This window comes from Asparagus officinalis, chromosome 5 (assembly GCF_001876935.1).
Source record: "Asparagus officinalis chromosome 5, Aspof.V1, whole genome shotgun sequence".
Classification (NCBI taxonomy): Eukaryota; Viridiplantae; Streptophyta; class Magnoliopsida; order Asparagales; family Asparagaceae; genus Asparagus; species Asparagus officinalis.
The window spans coordinates 54577319-54588497 of record NC_033798.1 but is presented as its reverse complement, the minus strand read 5'-3'; the positions used below and the strand labels follow the sequence as shown (position 1 = coordinate 54588497).

The window sequence follows — 11179 nt, the reverse complement described above, 5'->3', positions numbered from 1 at the left end:
AAGGACCTTCTTTTTTTCATATTTATATTCATCCACACGCTTTTTGAGACAAAACAAAACAATACAGATCCCAAACAGGAGAAGCATTCACTCTTTCTCCATCTCTCTCAAGCAAATAATGAGGCTGAGATCAAGGCGGCAGAAAGAGGTGAGTAAACCCAACTCAAAAATAAGCTCGTTGGCAATGAATAACAGAAGAAATTTCATCTTTTGTTTTATTTTGTTTTCTCGTTGTTTTTGTTTTCAGTTTATATTGCAATAGGAAAAATAAACTGCAGACGTATTGGGCTGAACTGTTGTGTTTGGGTTGTATGTGTCTGTAGCTCTAGCTAGACTGAAATGGTGTTAAGGAAGAAGATGGATTCACACTTGTAAACTTACAGCAGAGTCAAGTATCATTTGCAAGAGATCCATATATCCTAGCATCTCAAGCAAAACAGATTTTTTATTCAAGAGAATGCAATTATTATTATTACTATTAATTTTTTTTGGTGTTGTTAGAGAATGCATAATGAGGAAGATGAAGATGAGCAGAATGGGCCCGAAATTAGTAAGACCAGTCCTAAGGTAAATAAGTTAATTATCTAGCATGTTTCTTTTTGGTGTTGTTGTTTTCTGTTTTGTGTCCATATATTCATGGCTCTAGGATCTCATTATTGGTGTTGTTAATTTTTGTTTTTGCAGCAGTACTAGTACTCAGTTGCTGAAGATGATGAGTCTCCCAAGTCATATATAATACAACAAAGTTAATTTTTGTTGTTCTGTGTACTATGGTTAATTTCTTGTACTCCATGTTGGATTATCCAAAGACTAGTAATTTGTTTTTTGGCACATTTGTGTTGAACTTCTTGTATGCTACAACTTGGTTATGTATCAGTTTGAACCTTTAAATGAAATATTTCCTTTTATGGTTGTCATAATTGGAAGCAATTTCTAGTTTAACCTCAAAGGTTTATAGGCACAACTGAAATGCTATAAGAAGTGGAAACAATTGCTGAAATGCTATTAAAAGAAGAAAGACAGCATTTGTTGAAACGCCATTGTAGTAACTCAAACGCTATTAATGTAAGACAATAGTAGCGTTGAAATGCTATGAATAAAAACTAACTAATAGCATTTTTCAACCGCTATGAAAGATATTCGTCATAGCAATACAGAAACGTTATTGAATACCCTTTTATAGCTATATAAAAATGCTATGGTTGGAACCTTTTTGATAGCGTTTGAGGAACCGCTATGTAAAGCCACAGACCTACAATAGTGGGTTCTGACACAGCGCTGATTAAAACGCTATGAAATAATACCATAGCGCTTTTCGGCCGCTATAGATGATTTCAGGTGGTGTAGTGTAAATTGGGTTGTGACCGTGTTGAGTTCATTGAGGTGTTGTGCTACTGACGTGCCTTCCGCCATTCTCAGATTGAATAACTGCCTTATCAAATGAACTTTATTTGTGGCTGATGGCTTCTCATATATATTTGAGAGTGCTGCCATAAGACCCGCCGAGGTCTTCTCCTTCACAATATTGAATACAACATTACGAGTTAATGTCAATCTGGTAACTCCGAATGCTTGTCTGTCTAGAAGGTTTCACTCATCTTCCTTCATAGACTCCGGCTTCTTCCTTGAAAGGGGTTGATACAGATTCTTTTGGCACATATAATCTTCTATCTGCATCTTCCAAAATCCGAAATCTATTCCATCAAACTTCTCTAATCTCATATTTCCTTCATCTGCGACCATTCCTCCCACTTGAATCTGACTTCCTCTAGATCGTTTCAGGCTCTAATACTATTTGTTGGGGAATACCCGATGCTACGCTAAACCCCTATAACTCCAAGATAGCATAATAGAGAAAAGTATACCAAGATTTACGAGGTTCGACAAACTTGCATACGTCCTCAGGAACCACACAATTAATTTCTTATTAATCAAAGAAATTACAGTGATGATTTCCCTTCTTAAATACCCCTCTTCAATTCTCCCCTCAATAAATTCTCCCTTTCTTAAATTCCTCCCTCAAAATCAACGTGAGTTGAAGGAGAAAGAAGAGATCACGAGAGAAGAGAGAGAGTCGTCGCCGCTGGAAGAGAAAACGAGAAGAAGAAGCCACACATCGTGAACTGTGGGTTTCCCTTTTATAGGGAAACCCTAGCGACAGGCTGTCGCCAGCCATTCCTTCGACCTCGCCTGCGTGGAGGCGACTCGAGCTTGCCTGCGGAAGTTTCTCGGGCTCGCCTGCGTGGGGGTTCTCGAGCTCGCCTGACTCTCCCGCGCTCGCCTGTCCTGGATCGACCCAAGCTCGCCTGCACCTCGTCGACCTCGTCTGACGCTCGTCAGCTAGCCTACACCGGATCTTGAGCTCGCATGGATCTCGAGCTCGCCTGAAGTCGACCCCGAGCTCGCCTGCAAAGCACGTCTAGCCTGAGGAGCTCGTCCGAAGTCGTCGACCTCGCCTGCATCTTCACCGAGGTTTGGATCCACACCCAAATCCAACACGAGCAACAATGGCCGCATTGCAAACCTCCATTTCTTTTCATTCAACAATTACTTGTTACAATCCGGACCGGACCAATAAAGCGTCTTCAATCCCTGACTCAGACCGTGACATAGCATTACGAGGATTATTATGCGAGGGAGATGAATGTGGGTACAATTTACATCCTGAAAAAAAATCTCTGTTGGTCAACAAATATCAACCGTCGATTACCATCATCCTGTATGGGTACCAAACTTTCTCATTCCACAAATTCATCGGTGCATACATACAGGACAGCTTTTGCTTTGTTCCTCGAGTGTCCGGATGAAATTCAGACAAATTTTCAAAACCACCCCTTTTTGGATTTTATTTGCAAAAAGCGACCCCTTTTGAAAATAATTACAAAAACCGACCTGTTTTCAGCCCAGCGCTGAAAACAGGTTGGTTTTTGTAAAAAATTTCCGAAACATCACGGGAGTTCAACTCCCGTGAAGTTTATCGAGAAATTAAACTTCACGGGAGTTGAACTCCCGTGAAGTTTAATTTCTGCTTAAAACTCCATGGGAGTTCAACTCCCGTGGAGTTTTGGCCCCCCTATAAAAGTCGCGCGTGCCCAGCCCGATCGCTGGCGAGGCAGCAAAGACTGTCTCGCTGGCGAGGCAGCAAAGACTGTCTCGCTGGCGAGGCAGCAAAGACTGTCTCGCTGGCGAGGCAGCAAAGACTGTCTCGCTGGCGAGGCAGCAAAGACTGTCTCGCTGGCGAGGCAGCAAAGACTGTCTCGCTGGCGAGGCAGCAAAGACTGTCTCGCTGGCGAGGCAGCAAAGACTGTCTCGCTGGCGAGGCAGCAAAGACTGTCTCGCTGGCGAGGCAGCAAAGACTGTCTCGCTGGCGAGGCAGCAAAGACTGTCTCGCTGGCGAGGCAGCAAAGACTGTCTCGCTGGCGAGGCAGCAAAGACTGTCTCGCTGGCGAGGCAGCAAAGACTGTCTCGCTGGCGAGGCAGCAAAGACTGTCTCGCTGGCGAGGCAGCAAAGACTGTCTCGCTGGCGAGGCAGCAAAGACTGTCTCGCTGGCGAGGCAGCAAAGACTGTCTCGCTGGCGAGGCAGCAAAGACTGTCTCGCTGGCGAGGCAGCAAAGACTGTCTCGCTGGCGAGGCAGCAAAGACTGTCTCGCTGGCGAGGCAGCAAAGACTGTCTCGCTGGCGAGGCAGCAAAGACTGTCTCGCTGGCGAGGCAGCAAAGACTGTCTCGCTGGCGAGGCAGCAAAGACTGTCTCGCTGGCGAGGCAGCAAAGACTGTCTCGCTGGCGAGGCAGCAAAGACTGTCTCGCTGGCGAGGCAGCAAAGACTGTCTCGCTGGCGAGGCAGCAAAGACTGTCTCGCTGGCGAGGCAGCAAAGACTGTCTCGCTGGCGAGGCAGCAAAGACTGTCTCGCTGGCGAGGCAGCAAAGACTGTCTCGCTGGCGAGGCAGCAAAGACTGTCTCGCTGGCGAGGCAGCAAAGACTGTCTCGCTGGCGAGGCAGCAAAGACTGTCTCGCTGGCGAGGCAGCAAAGACTGTCTCGCTGGCGAGGCAGCAAAGACTGTCTCGCTGGCGAGGCAGCAAAGACTGTCTCGCTGGCGAGGCAGCAAAGACTGTCTCGCTGGCGAGGCAGCAAAGACTGCCTCGCTGGCGAGGCAGCAAAGACTGCCTCGCTGGCGAGGCAGCAAAGACTGTCTCGCTGGCGAGGCAGTTCATACTTGTTTTGATTTTTTTCCAAAACAGTATGAAATCCTTTCTTGTGAATTTTTGAATGATCTTCTCTATGCTTGGGATATCTATTAGCATTTTTTGACGCCTACAACGTGCTATAAGGAATAGCACCGCCTAAATATTGTATAACATACCCTATGAGATCGTCCATCGAGTTCGCCGTCAGCGCAACTCTAGTCATCTCATTAGTCACCTGAATATGCAGCTCCGGGTCAATTTTGTTAATCAGATACGCAGAGATACGTGCGACAAATGTCATAGCCTAGAAACTGCTTGTGGCTGCTCTCGTCGATGTAGATGGTGTGGAGGATGCTGTGGACGATCTGATGCTTATACCAGGTGAAGCTCCGACACCATGCAGAGGATATCTTCCTCTCCTATTATTAGGGAGAAATAAATATTAAACTTTGCTCTCAAATTCAATAATGGTAAACAAATATAAATAGTATGTAGTATTCAAATTGATTCGATTTTTCACCATCCTTACCTATTATGACCCATCAGGTTCTGTGTGAGATTGATGTTCTCCTCCGCAGAAAGCATGTGAGGGTCTGGCTCAGTTTGTTCCTCCTCCTGCGAAATGTAGACAGATGCAGCCTCCTTGGATGCGGTCTCAAATCCCTCCTAAAGCACAAATTTATAGTTAATTCAAGATAATGACCATATTATTTGTGTTCTCGTTTCCTCGTAATGTTAACAAAATAGAATTAATAATACTACTCAAGATATGTATAAAAACTAAATTTCATGAAACTAACCTTGGCGGCATCGCTGTCCCAATACATGAGGAGAGCCGTGAAATGAATCTCGTCAACTCGGTCATCGAGGTTTAAAAACCTCTGCCAGTCCTCCTCATACCTGTCATAGGTTTCATGTTTGATCTCATGCCTCCATTGTTTGAGGACTGCTTCAACCTTGACATTAAACACATAATTCCAAGCCCCCTCAAAGTCCTCAAGGCAGAAGCAGTCCTGTAGATTTACATACACATTTAGTAAGGATAATTTAATATCAATTACTAATTATTAATAAATGAAAATCTAAAACAATATGCACTTACCATAAGCGCAGTCCATATCGCCTCGTATGCGGTCCATGGTAATTCTCGAAAATGAAAATAAGGGTTGATAATGGTCGCTCTACGCACGAGAACCCCAATATATGCATTCAATCGGGTTGACCAAGGACCAACGGGCAAATTAGAACTATTCCACCTAATAATGCCCCTCATTCCTCTTGGCGGTTGTTTAGAATCAGGCTTACCTCCGCCACGTCGTCCCTCTATGCGATCCTTCTTAGCACCTACAATAATGACAACATGATAATATATCATATAATATACAAATGTGAAAATTAAAAGTATTTATATAATTTACCATTCGCTATCTCTCTTTCTTTTGCTGCGAGTGCAACAGCTTTCCTAGTCTCCAACATAGGAAGCATTTCCTGATACCTTCTCGCAGCACGTGGGTGGTACTTCCTTGATTCAGCCTTGGACTTATGAGAGTCCGGAGGTAAAGGTAAACTGAGAAAGTCCTGGGTCTTTGGCCGCAAGTCAGTATGGAATGTATATGATGGATATGTCGGGGTCCAAGTAGCACCTACATAAGAAAGAAGAATCATTAATATTAAATTTTAATTGAACATTATCAATTATTAAATATTGAACATTATCAATTATTAAATATTTAATACCTGCGTCGGGGGATGGTTCTGGTGCTGCATCAGAGGGGCCGGGTGATGAATATCCAGCATCTACAACAAATGAACACTATGAGCTAGATAACTAAAAATTTATAAAACATGTTAAAGTATTAATTAATTTTTATACCTGCATCCGAAGATGGTAGTGGATCATCACCACCACTACCTGGGGTGATACTCCGTGAGCGATCACTCTCCAGGTCAAAGAGCCTCCTCATCCTCCTCCTCATCTGCAAATATAATAAAGACAATCGTTAAGAAAAACTCCTCATCTGCAAATATAATAAAGACAATCGTTAAGAAAAAATTATATACATGCTCATGAGATATGTTGTTATGAAATGCATTATTGTTTTTATTATGAAAAGACAATCGTTAAGAAAAAATTATATACATGCTCATGAGATATGTTGTTATGAAATGCATTATTGTTATTATTATGATAAGATAAAAATCGATAATGTGGTGTAACATATCAGGTTCATACCTACATTCAGCGCCACATTCTGTGCGTAAGAGAATTCTTGCCAAACATCATCAGATGAACCGATTGGTTCACTATAATTATCTTCACTTTCTTCAATATTTTTTTCATTGTTATTAGGAAGAACAACAGATATTGGCTCCTTATACAAAACCACCCAATCATACATGACATTCGGATCTTTCACATAGAAGCATTGATCAGCTTGTTCTGCGAAAATGAATTTCTCATCCGTATATACTTCTCGGTGAAGATTGACTAGTGTAAATCCATAATGATCCTTTTGCTTTTTTGCAGGACACCACCGAACCTTGAACATCGTGTAAGTACATTGTTTTGGTTTACCAAACCCATAAATTACCTCAACGATATCTTCTAATTGGCCATAATATAATATGTCAGCTAGAATTGGATTCTGATCTCTTATACTTGAAAAACATTCTTGGGCAAACAAGCCCATGACCCCACTGTTTTGAGTTACCCTCCTATCATCGGTCTCTAACGTTCGAAATTTATATCCATTCACCAAATGCTCATTATAACGTCTCACTTCGTGATAAGGACGTTATGCATGGATAATAATTTCATCTGGTAATGTAGTATCATCAAGAAGTGAATTTTCAACCTAAGACAAACAATTTGAGAATATTTAGGCGATGTTATATTATGAATGTTCAATAATTAATTGTAAAACACTTACATCAAATCTTAACCAATCAGAAAATTCTTTCTTATGTCTTTTCTGAATATTGTGCGCTGCATTCCTACCGGTTGTTTCATTCTTAAGCTTCTCCAGATGTCGCCTATATAAACAATATATAAGTTTATATTGATAAACTATATGTAAAATGAATATTTCTCATCTATATTACAGATTTTATTTGTTACCTTCGATAGTCTTCGAACATATCAAGGTTTTCCAACACATATGCATGAATTTGATCTAAGAGAGATCTCGGGTATTTTTCACGCTTCCTCTCCTTTTGAGGTGCTTGAGATGTGGTTTTCTTCTTACGCATGTAACGTGATGCAAACACAAAGCATTCGTTAGCCACGTATCCTTCAGCTATCGAGCCCTCGGGACGAGCTCGATTGCGAACATTGTTTTTCATGCAGCCCAAGTATCTTATAATCATAAAAGTTAATTATTAGCACGGTAATTTGAAAAACGCGTATACAATTAATAAATATAAGAAAAATCGTAAATTACCTTTCAATCGGATACATACAACGATAAGTAACAGGACCGACGATTCTAGCCTCTCTTGCAAGATGTTGGGTAAGATGGACCATAATTGTAAAAAATGAAGGAGGGAATATTACTTCCATATTGCATAGAGTAACTCGGACATCGGCTTCAAGTTTCTTAAAGTCATCTACATCTATGACTTTAGAGCATAATTTTCTGAAAAATCCACAATACTCAATAATAATCTTCGACGCTTCTTTATCCATATTGTTACGGATTGCAACAGGGAGCAATTGATGGAGAAGAACGTGATAATCATGTGTCTTCAGACCTAAGAGTTTTCTCTCTTGCACCTGGACATTATTTGAAATGTTAGCAGAGTAACCATCCAGCGACTTTACCGATTTGAGAATTTCACAAACTCGTTGCATCTGCTCATTTGACATTGTAACACGAGACGGAGGCAACTTTATTTTTTTTAAGGCCAACGTCTTGAGCTTGCAAATCATTTCGGATATTCAAAGCAGTCAGATCTTGGCGCGCCCGTAGATCATCCTTCAACTTGTTTGGATCTTGTAGGAGAGTTGATACTATGTTATCACATATATTTTTCTCAATATGCATAACATCTAAGTTGTGTCGGATTTTTAGATTCTGCCAGTAAGGTAGCTGAAAGAAGATACTAAATTTAGTTCATCCTCTAGGTAATGTTTGGACTTCGTCCTCAACTTGCATTTTACGGACCTTTCGCTTACGCTTCAATGACTTTTTTAACTTTAAGTAATCTCTTACTCTGAGCGTGTTAAATTTAGAATAGCGTTTTTTCCCAAACACAACTTTTGAAAACCCCTCAAGTAATTGAACGATCTCAGTACCTGTCAGTTAACGCGGCTTCATTCTTTTCTCAACTGTACCATCAAACTTAGCTGATAATTTTCTGTACTTATGACTCAAGGGCAACCACCTTCGATTAAACCAATAACAACTCTTTCGGCTATGTGGTAATTGAATAGCTTCAAATTCTGGACCACATACAGGACAAGCACACTTGCCCTTCGTAGAGTACCCTGACAGATTAGCATAAGCTGGAAAATCATTAATCGTCCATAGTAGAATAGCACGTAATCTAAACGACTCTTTTAAATGGCCATCATATGCTAAAATACCCTCAAACCATAATTGTTTTAGCTCATCAATTAGAGGCTCTAAGTAGACATCAATATCATTTCCCGGAGCATGCTTACCAGGTATCAGTAATGAAAGTATCATAAACGGCTGTTTCATACAAAGCAATGGAGGTAAATTATATGGCATTAATACAACTGGCCACGTAGACCAACCAGAGCTCATTACCCCAAATGGATTGAATCCGTCGCTTGATAGACCCAGTCTTACATTTCTGCAATCTTCGGAAATAGACCCAGTCTTACATTTTTGCAATCTTTGGCAAAACGAGGATAAATTTTATCAACATGCTTCCAAGCTAAAGCATCAGCAGGATGTCTCAATTTACCATCGTCTACTCGATCATCCTTATGCCACCTCATATTCTTTGACGTTTCCTTGTTCATGTATAATCTTCGCAATCTAGGAGCTAATGGAAAATGTCGAAGCACTTTGACTGGAATTTTCTTCTGTGTTATCCCTATCTCCGTTGTAATCCTTGTTGAAGAATTTGTGCGCTGTTTCCACCTAGAAACTCCACATGTCGGACACTCTTGAAGGTCTTTATTGGCTTTGTGGTACAAAATACAATCATTCGGACATGCATCAATCTTATTATAATCAAGACCCAGAGCAGAGACAATCTTCTCAGCTTGATAAGTTGTTTGGGGTATGCTATTCTCTCCTCCAGGGATTACAGTCCGAAGCAAATCAAGAAGCATTTCAAAATAATTATCTGACATACCGCTAAGTGTCTTAATATGAAGGAGTTTCAGCATAAATGAAAATCTGGAGTACTCGGTACATCCCTCATATAAGTCCTTTTCACTATCTTCTAGTAGCTCCATTATTCGCTTTATTTCTGCGGAGGAATGCATATCATCAATATTTTCGACACTCGCGACACCTCCTACCTCTTCGGCTTCAACTTCGTTATCATCTTCACTTTTGTCTCCAATATCATCCTCGACATTATCATCAACATCATATTCTGTAGGTCGAGGAAAAATATCATTCAACAGTGTTTCTGTGTCATCTATTCGTTGGCCACCGGACGTACCAACATGCATATTTGGATCATCATCTTCAGTGATACCCTCCCCATGCCAGTTCCAGTATTTATATTTCTCATCAAAACCTGATTTTATTAGGTGAATCCGTATATCATTTCTATTCAGCAGCTTCAAATTCCTACACTTACAACAAGGACAGTACATAGCACCGCTTCTTAAATTTCTCGGATTCATTTCCGCATAACGCATGAAGGCTTCACATCCCTCCTTGTATCGTGTGTCGCATATATAATTATACCTAGGGATATCTATCCATGACTTGTCAGGAATTATCCTCATCTGTAAATTATATATAAATATTAAATACGATTAGTCTCACAACTACTAATACATCCATTACTCTTATACATTCAACACACATCAAACATACGTTCATATATCATTTAACAATATGAATATTTATCTACATAAAATATATATAAAACATACGTAAAAACTAATTACACTAATCTTGCGGCTGTCATAGGAAGGCTTCTATCCATTAAGAATATAGTAGTGCTTACATCCAACTTCATATACTTTGTATATTTTCATTTCTTGAAAATTTCGGCAGCACCTACCCGCTGTTCTCCCTGTACACTGTGCGGATGTTATTATACGTATCAGTAATAACCCGAAACGCAGAACAACATACGCTTATTGTACACGGAGAACAACGAATAGGTGCTGCCAAAACTTTCAAGAATGAAAATATACAAAGTATACAAAGTTGGATGTATGCACTACTATATTCCTAACCCGTCCGAGAAGGACAGATCCAATAATTACGAATTTCAGTACCAATTTTTTATTCCTATAATATAAAATAAACGCTCATTTTTGGGAGAAAACTTCGTCTCCTACCCAAATCTGAGTCGTATATCATATATTATAAGTCCAAATAATTGGATGTAATTATTGGACGGAAGTCTAGGGATAACGTTATTTTTTTATTCACCTAAATTGGATTATAACACATTAGAAAAATTTATAATGTGTTATATATCACTCTATTTTTTAAAAAAAATTATTTCACATATTTTCACATTACAAACTTAAATAATCACACATACTTATAGCACGAATGAAACTTAAATGAGTATAAACTTGTAAGTGTTTAAAACTCAATAATGATTACTAGTGTTGTTCAAATGAATTAACATGTAGTTGAGTTAGGGTTTTCAGAATTTAACTCGTTTATTTTTTATCATAATTAGGGTTTTAAACCAAATTCAACAATAAATAATAATAAAATTGAAATTTCTAAAGCTCAGTAGAAAAATCATACCTTTTAAACTGATTCAACAACGGACACGCCGAGGAGGCTCGGGAGGGTGGGGGTCGGGAGGGGGGCTGCC

The 11179-nt window shown here is 40.1% G+C and overlaps 1 pseudogene; it reads right to left on the bottom strand.

The window, feature by feature from the left end:
• Window positions 1-8292, bottom strand: part of LOC109841834 — a 43366-nt pseudogene extending 35074 nt beyond the window's left edge.